The sequence below is a fragment of the Rhincodon typus genome, chromosome 33 (genome assembly GCF_021869965.1).
Source record: "Rhincodon typus isolate 14 chromosome 33, sRhiTyp1.1, whole genome shotgun sequence".
NCBI classification, from domain to species: domain Eukaryota; kingdom Metazoa; phylum Chordata; class Chondrichthyes; order Orectolobiformes; family Rhincodontidae; genus Rhincodon; species Rhincodon typus.
In genome coordinates this window covers 27,620,645-27,631,300 of record NC_063364.1, presented here as the reverse complement: position 1 = coordinate 27,631,300, position 10,656 = coordinate 27,620,645, and the positions used below count along the sequence as shown (strand labels likewise).

The 10,656-nt window shown below is 41.7% G+C and overlaps 1 protein-coding gene across 5 annotated transcripts in view; it reads right to left on the bottom strand.

The window, feature by feature from the left end:
• Positions 1 to 10,656, bottom strand: part of LOC109935195 (membrane progestin receptor gamma-B) — a 65,008-nt gene that overhangs the window by 46,612 nt on the left and 7,740 nt on the right. The gene's annotated exons all lie outside the window — the stretch shown is intronic.

Genomic DNA, 10,656 nt, shown 5'->3' with positions numbered 1-10,656 from the left:
GAAACTGTAACATCTCTGGGCGAATTCATTATCAAGATCCTCCAACTTGGTCTTTTCATCACTTGAAACGCAGCACTTTCCACTTGTCTTCATTGACAGCCCTATTTACTTAAAGTGAACTTGCTAATATAGGGATGAAGCTTAAAATCAGTGTTGTAATTGTAATTGCTACAAAAGCAACTGGGTCTTTATATAGCATACTTAACGCAGTAATAAAACTTCTAAGGTGTGTTGGACAGCAAAATTGGACAGAAGGAGATATGAGCACCGTTGATCAAAAACTTAATCAAGAGACAGGTTTTAAGGAGTGTGTTAATGGGGGAAGAGGAGTTTGAATATCAAAGGTTATGCCTCAATTTTTCAGGGCACTGATGCGATCACATCTGGAGTACTGTGCACCGTACCGATTAGCTTATTTCATGGAAAACGTAGATGTATTGTAAGCAGTTTACCAGACTAATCTTTGGCACTGTCATCCCGAAAAGATGGTGGAAGCAGAGTCCTTGAATATTTTGAAGGCAGATTCTTGTTTAGCAAGGGTGTAAAATGTTACTGGGGTTGGGGGATGTGGGTAGGAGACAATGTGGATTTGAGGCTACAATCAAATTAAATCAGCCATGATCTTATTGAATGGCAGAACAGGTTAGAGGGACTGAATGGCCTACTTCTGCTCCTTGTTTGCATCAGAAATGGAAAGGCTTAGAGAAGTAAGTTCCGAGTTTGGGGTCTAGGAGACTGAAGACACATCTACCATAAGTAGAGCAATTAAAGTTGGGGATACTCAAGAGACCTGAATTGAACGATTTCTTATCTTGGAATGCTTTGATGAGCCTTGTCACCAAGTTTTCCTGGTCTAGGAGTAATGTAGGAGAACGCTGAAAAGTGTTTCCAATTTGTCCATTTTGTTAGCAAGGGTAACCCTATAAACTACTGTGTCCAGAGGGTGTGTAATTGTAGCTAACTGTGAAATTGAATAGATCTTTTCCAGTTTACAATTTTCACAACCAGTTTTTATTATCACTCGTTTATCTAAAGAGCCTGATGATAACACGTTACAGGCCTTTGCCAAGTTCTCTAACAGAGTCGCATACTTTGTTTGGATCTCCCTCAGATTGAATTTCCGTAATGATATTATTGCTGTCATTGTTGAATGTTGCTCCCATATTATTACTGCAATGAGCTACTGGAGGTAGGTGAGTTTCAGGTATTTAATGACTGTGACCTGGATTGAATGAATGATCAGAGGAAAACAGATTTGACACTTTAAGTGGTCATTGCTATAGAAACTGCTCTATCAGAGATTTTATCCATCCTGTGCCTTATTTCTAAAGAAGGTTAAATGCCCCCTCATGGTGTAATTGCATGTGTTCAGTTCTCTGCCAGACTTCCCTTGGACACTGCACTGCAGTTGTGGCTCAAGTGAACAGTCACATGCCAACAAATATTACATTAGCCACAAGCAGTTGATGAAGTATACTCTTTATAGATATGTTCAACCCTACACTCCATTACTTTTGCATCTACTCAATGGTGTCGGTGGACCATTCAACCATGGGAAGGTCTTGCCCACACCTAACTTTCAGATGCTCACTTTCCAGCAGAGATGATTGAATAGGATGAGAACAAGAGGTTCCTGCGAGATTTGTGTCCTACTTATCCAAGACTACGCGACCAATTGTAGCACCTTCATTACTCACACATTTTTCTTCAGTTATGAGAAAGATTAATAAGGAATGATTATTACTAAAATAATTATTTCAAGTATCATCTGAATGGTATTGTTTAGCCTCATTGGAGACACTTATTACAGGGGTTCTGGAGTACTGACTGACATAGTTAAAAATAAGTGAAAATGCTAATCAGCTGACTACATATCTGCATCACAGCATGTTAACTCAACATTATTACAAAAAGACACAGCTTCTCCTGGAGGCTCATCCCTGCCCCACTGATGATCTGACCCACAAAGCTGAGAAAAAAAGAAACGTTTTATTTAGAACTCCAAGCTCGTTAAGGAGGCTCCAGAACAATCCATATCCAACAAACTGCTCTTAAAACTCTGCTCATGTTTTGACGATGGTGACAAATTCCATTCTTGCAACTGAGACAAGCCAATAATAAACAATAGTGTAACTAAAATAACCCATAACATGTCGAAATAAAAAAAAGCAATTTGCCCTCTCTCCTAATGAGAATGGAGTCCTTAACTGCTAAAGATAAAACAGATTTTCCTTGAACCAAATCTGTGCACCAATTTTCACTGAAATGTGATCATTATTTTTTGATATATATTGTCTACAGATAAAAAGGAATGAACGCATTACTTCCTTTCTCCATCAGTAGCAGAGGAAATCAATGCCACTGTCATTGGTTATCTGGCTATCATGTCATTGCACCAAATTGGCTGAAGGGTTACTCTAAATTATAACAGTGGCTGCTTGGAAAGTGCTCCATTGACGTTAAAGTGCTTTGGGATGTGAAAAGCATTGAATAATTGCAACAACCTGTATTCACATAGCACTTTCCAAGTGGTAAGAGGTCTCAAGATGTTCTATTGAAGTGTTATCAATCAAAAGTTGACACCAAGCCATGTGATGGAATATTAATGAAGGGGACTAAAAACTCGGCCAAAGATGTAGGTTTTAAGGAGCATTGTAAGGGGGCAAAGAGAGTTTGGGAAGTGGAATTCCAGTGTGAGCCTGGGCAACTGAAATCCAAGTGCTTTCTTTCTCAGAGTTGTTTTTACATTGGTACATTACTGGCTGGAATCACAGGGGAAAGGGATCTGTGCTGTACCCTCTGTTAGACTGGCTTGTGGATATGACAGCAATGGAAATTCTGATCTAGGGGCACCTTCTCCTGAAACCTTAGATAAACAAGCAGCCTTATGTAAACACACCTTTAACTCAACCAACCAAAAAAAAAATCTGCAACCCCTCAGAATAAGACTAGGCTATCTCCTGGGTCACGTAACACTTTTGGGGATGTGGGTGATATTGGCAAATTAATTCACATCATCCACCCCCATCATCTATTATGGTCCTTGCGAAGGGGGTTATGGGCTAGCTTCGAGCCCCATTGCTGCCTGCAAAGTGAGGTTACACCTTTTCCCTCCCCTGCATGGTTATAGAGAGAGTTCCAAGTTTTTGATGCAGCACTGGTGATGGAACAGGGATGTACAGGATGGTGTAAGTCAGTCGGAGGCAAAAGGGTGATTATGTTTCTGTGGGTCAGATTTTTCTATATTCGCTCATGGGATATGGGTGTCTTTGGCTCAGGCAGCATTTACTGCCCATCCCAGAGTGGGGGACAATGAGACCTACACTACTGTGGGTCTGGTGTCACATGTACGCCAGACCAGATACGGATGGCATATTTCCTTCCCTAAAGGAAATTAGTGAATCAGATGGGTTTTTCCTCCGACAATTGCAATAGTTTCACAATCATAAATAGACCCTTAATTCCAGATTCTTTATCAAGTTCAAATTCCACCATCTCCAATTCCACCAAATTCCACCCAGGGTCCCCAGAACATTAGCTGAGTTTCTGGACCAACAGTCAAGCAATTGTACCACTAGGCCATTGCCTCCTCCTTAAAGATACTTTTTGTGTTTGCTTTTTATTTCACAAGGAAGAACATGTGAGGTTTCAAGGACAAGGCAGGAGATGGCACAAATTAAGAGGCTCATTTGGAGAGCATCCCCAGACACGATGGGCTGAATGGCCTCCTTCTGCACTGCGACAGTTCTGTAATTCAGTTATTCCTGCTAGATGGTGAAGATCTTGGCTTTGGGAACTACAGCAGAAGGCGTGTTTTCAGGTGTGGGTCAGGCTTGAAGGTCAAACTGGTTTGTTCCTGCCCATTGATTTTATGCATTCGGATGTAACTGAGGTATGAGAAAAATCTTCAGCTCAAGTAGCCATCTGAGCTGATTTGAATTGGAGAGTCTGGTGTTATGGAGCAGTTTCCCAATAATTTGAAAATGGGGCAGAATCCTAGTTTTCAGTTGCCATATCCAAGCCATTCAGATATTATTGGAAGAGTGGTGTGTCCCTGGATCTGTCTGCAATGTCACGTCAGCATGGGTGAGCAATCCTAACCTGCAGGGCTATCTGGAAAGGGAGGGGCTGGACCAGCTCTTGCAGAAAACCAATAGAGTCTCAATGAGCCGAACAGCCTCCTCATGCTCTAGCCATTCCAATGATAAGTGTGGAATCTTTCGAGACTCCCTTGAACCTGGGCCCTGCATTAACAACACTGATATCGTCTTGAGGTTGTGACAAGTGCACTTCCTCCCTCTTATGAAGATGAACTAAAATGGCTCGCCAGGCTTCCCTTTCTCATTCACCTGCTTCTTAATCTATTCAAAACAATTTACCAGATACTAAAAACTCTATAACTTTGCTTGTAATTTCTGATTACAATGGTTGCTCCATTGTAAATAAACTCACTTTTTCACTTGAGTGGCTTTAAGGACCCTTTCATTAAGAGGTTATTAAATCCAAACCCAACACAGAGTCACATTCCCAAATCAGCATACAATGATTATCTACTTACCATAGCTATTGGACCATTAAGATCCAATTCAATTACAAAACATCTATCTCAAAATATGATGTGGAAGTGCTGGTGTTGGATTGGAGCAGATAAGGTCAGAAGTCACACGACAGCAGGTTACACTCCAACAGGTTTATTTGAAAACACAAGCTTTCGGAATGTAGCCCCTCCGTCAGGTGTTTTCTGACCTTCTCAAAATATGCATGAGAGCCCCAGAAGACAATTATAAAAGGGACAGCCCCTTTACGTGGTAGTAGAATCTCTGGAATAATAAATCAGCACAGATTGTTTCTCTGCACTGATTTTCTTTGCTTCTCAGTTTTTTTTTAAATCAACACCCCCCTCTACTTATCATCATGCAAGTTAAGCTGCTAATGCCTCACAGCTCCCACAGCCCCTCATTCTGCCAATGTATAGTGTGATGACACATATCAGCAGACTTTTGCCTGGCTGTGTGTCAGCTGAGTACTGCAGCGTAACATTCAGTTTGAGATTCCGCTCCTGCAGATATCTCCATGCTACCTTTGTTTCCTGTGTGCCGTCCAGGGGCAACTGGCCACAACAGTAAATCTGCCTATAGCGTAAATAAGGAACATGGTTAGCCTAGTAATCTCCGTCCAATCAGCCCACCTTCTGAGGGAGGGTGGTACAGGGGCTGTCTAAAGCAGCCACTGTACTTGAACAGTAGGCAACACTTTATTGCCTGGTCCAACTGCTTGCTGACAGAGGTTAAGCCGAACAGCAGGCAATGACTTCTAAGTACAGAACTGAGTTGAGATAACAAATGTCACTGTACCATGATTAAAATTGAAGAGATTAATTTCTGAGTTCAGGAAAGCCAATAATTGCTTTGCTTGTGATCTCCACACCTCTCCCAAAGGTATTGACTCATGCTTAAAGCAGAGTTCAAAGAATATCACTGCACACCCAATGGTCATTCTTCAATTGGGATTCTGCACTGTTAGTTTATATATAGTCCACAATGTGGACTTCACCCCCTCCCCCTACCGCATCCCAAAACCAGCCCAGCTCGTCCCCGCCTCCCTAACCTGTCCTTCCTCCCACCTATCCCCTCCTCCCACCTCAAGCCCCACCCCCATCTCCTACCTACTAACCTCATCCCGCCCCCTTGACCTGTCCGTCCTCCATGGACTGACCTATCTCCTCCCTAACTCCCCACCTACACTCACCTTTACTGGCTCCATCCCCACCTCTTTGACCTGTCTGTCTCCTCTCCACCTATCTTCTCCTCTATCCATCTTCTATCCGCCTCCCCCTCTCTCCCTATTTATTTCAGAACCCCCTTCCCCTCGCCCATTTCTGAAGAAGGGTCTAAGCCCGAAACATCAGCCTTCCTGCTCCTCTGATGCTGCTTGGCCTGCTGTGTTCATCCAGGTCTATACCTTGTTATCTCAGATTCTCCAGCATCTGCAGTTCCTACTATCTCTGAAACAATTGAAAACTAGTTAGGATTGGCAGACTTTTTTGACTGCTCGATAGGGATCGCTCAGTAGTGAACTGAAAATTAATTCAGACCAGCTACTTCATCCCAGATAAGAAACAAAGTACTAGAATTTGTGTATCAATTGGGGTTCCAATATTCCGTATTTATTTTAATACATTGGTCTAACCACAAGGCTAAAAGAAAGACCTGGCTGAGGTCTTCAAAATTATGAAGATGTAAAGAAGATGTTTCCACTTGACTAAAAGTGATATATGTATGATAGCCACTTATAAATCTGATGCAAAATTCAGTAGAAACTTCATTCTCAGAGAATGGTCAGAATATGAAACTTGCTCTCACATGGAATATGGAAGCAATTTAAGGGAAAGTTAGCAAGCTACATGAGGGAGAAATGAATACAAGGATAGGGTGTTATGACCAGGTAAGGAGGGGCAAATTGTTTCCCCTCTTTTAACCCCTCTGCCAGTCAGTTGTAACAAATATTTTTACTGTTTTTCTTAGCATGTATCTATCAGACTTCAAATAAAATGTAATTGACAAGATCAAAATGAAGGAACAAACTTACAAAGTTTTTCTGAGTGAACGAAAGAGGCATTTTATTACCTACCACACTGAAAATATTTTAAAAAACACAACATCAAACACATACACAAACATAGGTAATATCCATAAGAGGAAGGGGAGAAGTTGTTTACTACAGGCAGGAAGGTAAAGGTAACTTTGAATCAGAGATAGTAGGAACTGCAGATGCTGGAGAATCCGAGACAACAAGGTGCAGAGCTGGATGAACACAGCAGGCCAAGCAGCATCATAGGAGCAGGGAGGCTGACGTTTCGGGCCTAGACCCTTCATCAGAAAAGGTAACTGCTGTTTGAAGTTCCTAAACTTTTTGAATTGCAAGTATGACCTGAGTTCCCACTGTTCTTGTTGTGTTACGTCCATAACAGTGGCAAAGACTGCGCATATCTGTGTTCTCAATGAATGGTTGTTATTTTAAGTTGAGTTTTTTTTACTGGGCACTGATTTCAAGATTAAGAAAGAGAGAGAGAATACTTCAGTTAATGCTTACAAATCCATTTTTCCATCTGTCTCCTCTGCTGTTCAAATACAGCTGTTGAAATAGATTATTTGTGGCTTCTTCTGTCTGGCATCATTGTACTTTCAAGCTGAATGATCTGCAGGTGACTTTTGTCCCAATGTATAGCATCCAAGAAGGTGTGAGTGGATTTTGTGGCATGGTGTTAATGTCCCTGACTGTGAGGTGGGAGGCCTGGCTTCAATTCCCACTTTTGGGGTAAGTGTCTTATGACATCTCTGAGCCAGCTGATTCGGGAAAATATCCAAGAAGCTGTGAATCAACCAGGAGACACAGATCTGAGTTTCATACCTTTTTAACAATGTTAGTTTCGGCACAGACTGATCCTTGTTTGCTGATAGTTTCATGACTTTGTCTGAAATTGGTCAGGTATTTCACAATGGCTATTTTAGGTTAGACCTTGTCCTTATTAAAGGTCACTTTAATCCATAAAGTCCCAAGTATTATGATCAGCTGGAAGTTGAATCTCTGTTATCCATTTTCACTATTATCCTAAAAGTTAGATTGGGTAACAACAACTTGCATTTGTCCAGCACCTCCAAATAGTAAAAATGTCACAAGGTGCTTCACAAGAGTTGAAACAAAATGTGATGCCAATGCATGAAAGGACCAAATGACCAAAAGCTTGATTGAAGAGTTAGAAGGGTTTGAGGAGCTATTTAAAAAAGAGGGGATTGTGGCAGAGGGGTGGAGAAATTTAGCAAGGGAATTTCTGAGTGTATGGTTTTGGCTGCTGAATGCACACTGTTAATGATGGAGTGATTAAGGCTGGAGGAGTGGAAGAGGGCAGATTGGTGGAGCGCAGAGATGCACACATTTGGCCAGCCAAGGAGGCTGTTGCACAGGAGGGAAGAAACGTGTTTCCCAGGTGAAAGTGCAGGTTGCACTTGGCACACTCTGATTGGCTGATTGTGTGCAGCTTTTTCACCCTTGGAGTGGGGGGTGCTACGATCCACCAAAGCTCAGCATCTTCTCACAGCTCTCAGGGATCCCTCAAAGTTTTCACAGACAATAAAGTACTGATAAAACCCAGTGGCATAGAAAATTATAGCAGCTGATATGTACACAGCGAAAACAGCAAAAAAATTGTAACAACAGAAATCCCGAGTCACTGGTGGATGACACCATGTGCTCTTTTATTCTTCACTTTCCCTAAATAGCTTTCACAAACGCTTTTTTTTCCACAAAGTTCAAGAACATGAGAGGGAACAAAACAGTTGGAAAGGAAGACTCACAGATGTTTGTGGCATCAGAACACTTCCTGACAGGCCTGGCTGTAGTTTTTAAGAAACGCATGTTCAATTCACCCTCATTCATACTTCTATACTGGTCACCACTCACAGTCCATACAGTGTTGTAAAACTGACTTCATTCGTTCAAATGTAGCACAGTTACATTTTTACTCATTCCCCCTGCTCATGAAGCCTGATTATTTCTGGAAAATTTTGTTTCCTCTATCCTGGCCAGACATAAGCTTTTCAGTCCAAATATTTGGTGACTCCATGAGCCAAAACAAATAAGTGCATCACATTAACAACTAGGCTTCTTGAAGGGACACTAATGTACTTAAGTGACTTCCATGTCAATTTTTAACATAATGCAATATTGTTGGTGATTGTGGGTTTCTGCAGTGACTGTAACAAGGTCAGCCAGGTGGACCTCATGAACTCCCTGATTGAGGCCATTAATCTGGTGTAATCAGGGAGCCCTGGCTGACAGATATAAACAGGAGTGTCAGAGGTTCTGCTCACTCAGAGAGTTGGATCAATGTCAAGGACTTTCCACGCATAAATAAAGAGTGACTTGGTGATGTGATACTGGCCTCTGTGAAGTTATTTCAGTTTCTACCTTTTTTTTTTAAAAGAAAGCTTTGCATCTACATAGCGCAATATCACAACTTCCATAAAATGTCTCAAACTACTTTTGCATGCATAATCACTTTAAAACAAGAATAAAATATCTCTCCCAATGAAAGTAGGTAAATCCATCTTTGGAATTTGGTAGGTAAAAATGTGAATCTAAATAATGCTTTACAAAACTTCATTGAACCCTTTCATCTTTCTGATTTCCATAGATGTTATAATGGAGCAAATAAGACAGGAAGTGCCACCACAATGGATGACATTGGGCTGTGTGGTTGGGCAATGAGAACGTGACCGACTAGCTTGAGGAGATCCTTGATAGACGGGGGTATGAATATCAAGAGACCAAAGGTCCACTATATGAACTGCTGGTTTGATACGACTGAAGAGGATCAGAGTGAAGGTGTAAAGATTATGGGTGAAGACTTGGAGAAGGGAGATAACGAGTACCTGGGGTCAGTGATAGTACAAAGTGGAAGCTTGGAACAATGGATTAGCTCTGGTAGGAGTAGTTGCTTTTTCTCTGCACCTTCTGTCGCTTAAATGCTATATTCTGCATTCTGTTCTATTACCCTGATGTACTTAGGTAAAGTATGATTTGTCTGGGCAGCACACAAAACAATACTTTTCACTGTGTCTTGGTACATGTGACAATAATAAATCAAATCAAAGAATTGGAAGACATGTGGTGGAGTGCCATGTGATATGATAGTATCACTGAATTGACAGGAAGAAACTATAAGACGGTTATGAGAACAGCCTGTGGAAACAGGGGCAGCGTCAATAAGAGAGAAACAATGACTGGATACTGACAAGAAGTGATCGCTGGGGTGGAGTTGTGGATCGAGTAACAGAAGAAGATAAAATGAGGCAGCAGCACTTTGGGTGGGGCAGGTCAGTAAAGATTGTGGGAAGCCAAGAAGAAGACTGAAACAGTATACTGCAGAAAGAGAGATAGAGAGAGAGAGAGGAGAAATGTAGTGACGTGAGTGCTGGAGATGGGTCTGCCAGGACGAAGAAGCAGAATGACCTAAGTAGCAGACAAGGGCTGGTGAGAAAATTCAATTCAACAGGTTTGGAAGAAGATTGAGTGACTGACAGGGGGTGATGGAGAAGGGGATTGACCAGTGTGGGGATGACGCCAAATAAAATGGTTGGAGGAAGAAGAAAGTGGAGGAGTAAAAGGAAAAGGATAAAAAAAGGAGGTTAAGGAGGACAAGAGGAAGACAAAGGAGCTGAATGGCTCAAGGTATGAGAAACTCCAATAAAGAAACTGGAGAAATTGGGTCTGTTTTCCTTGGAGAGAAGACTAAGGTGAGATTTAGATTCATACATTCACACAGCATGGAAACAAACCCTTCGGTCTAACTCAGATATCGCAAATTAATCTAGTCCCTTTTGCCAGCATTTGGCCCATATCCCCAATCCTTTCCTATTCATGTACATGTCCAAATGTTTTTTAAATCTATTTGGTAGAAGTTTTCAATATCAGGAGGAATCTGGAAAGAGTAGATAGATAGAAGATAACAAGGTGTAGAGCTGGATGAACACAGCAGGCCAAGCAGTATCAGAGGAGCAGGAAGGCTGACGTTTTGGGCCTAGACCCTTCTTCAGAAAAATGAAGAATAGCTTGGCCTGCTGTGTTCATCCAGCTCTACACGTTGTTATCTCAGAT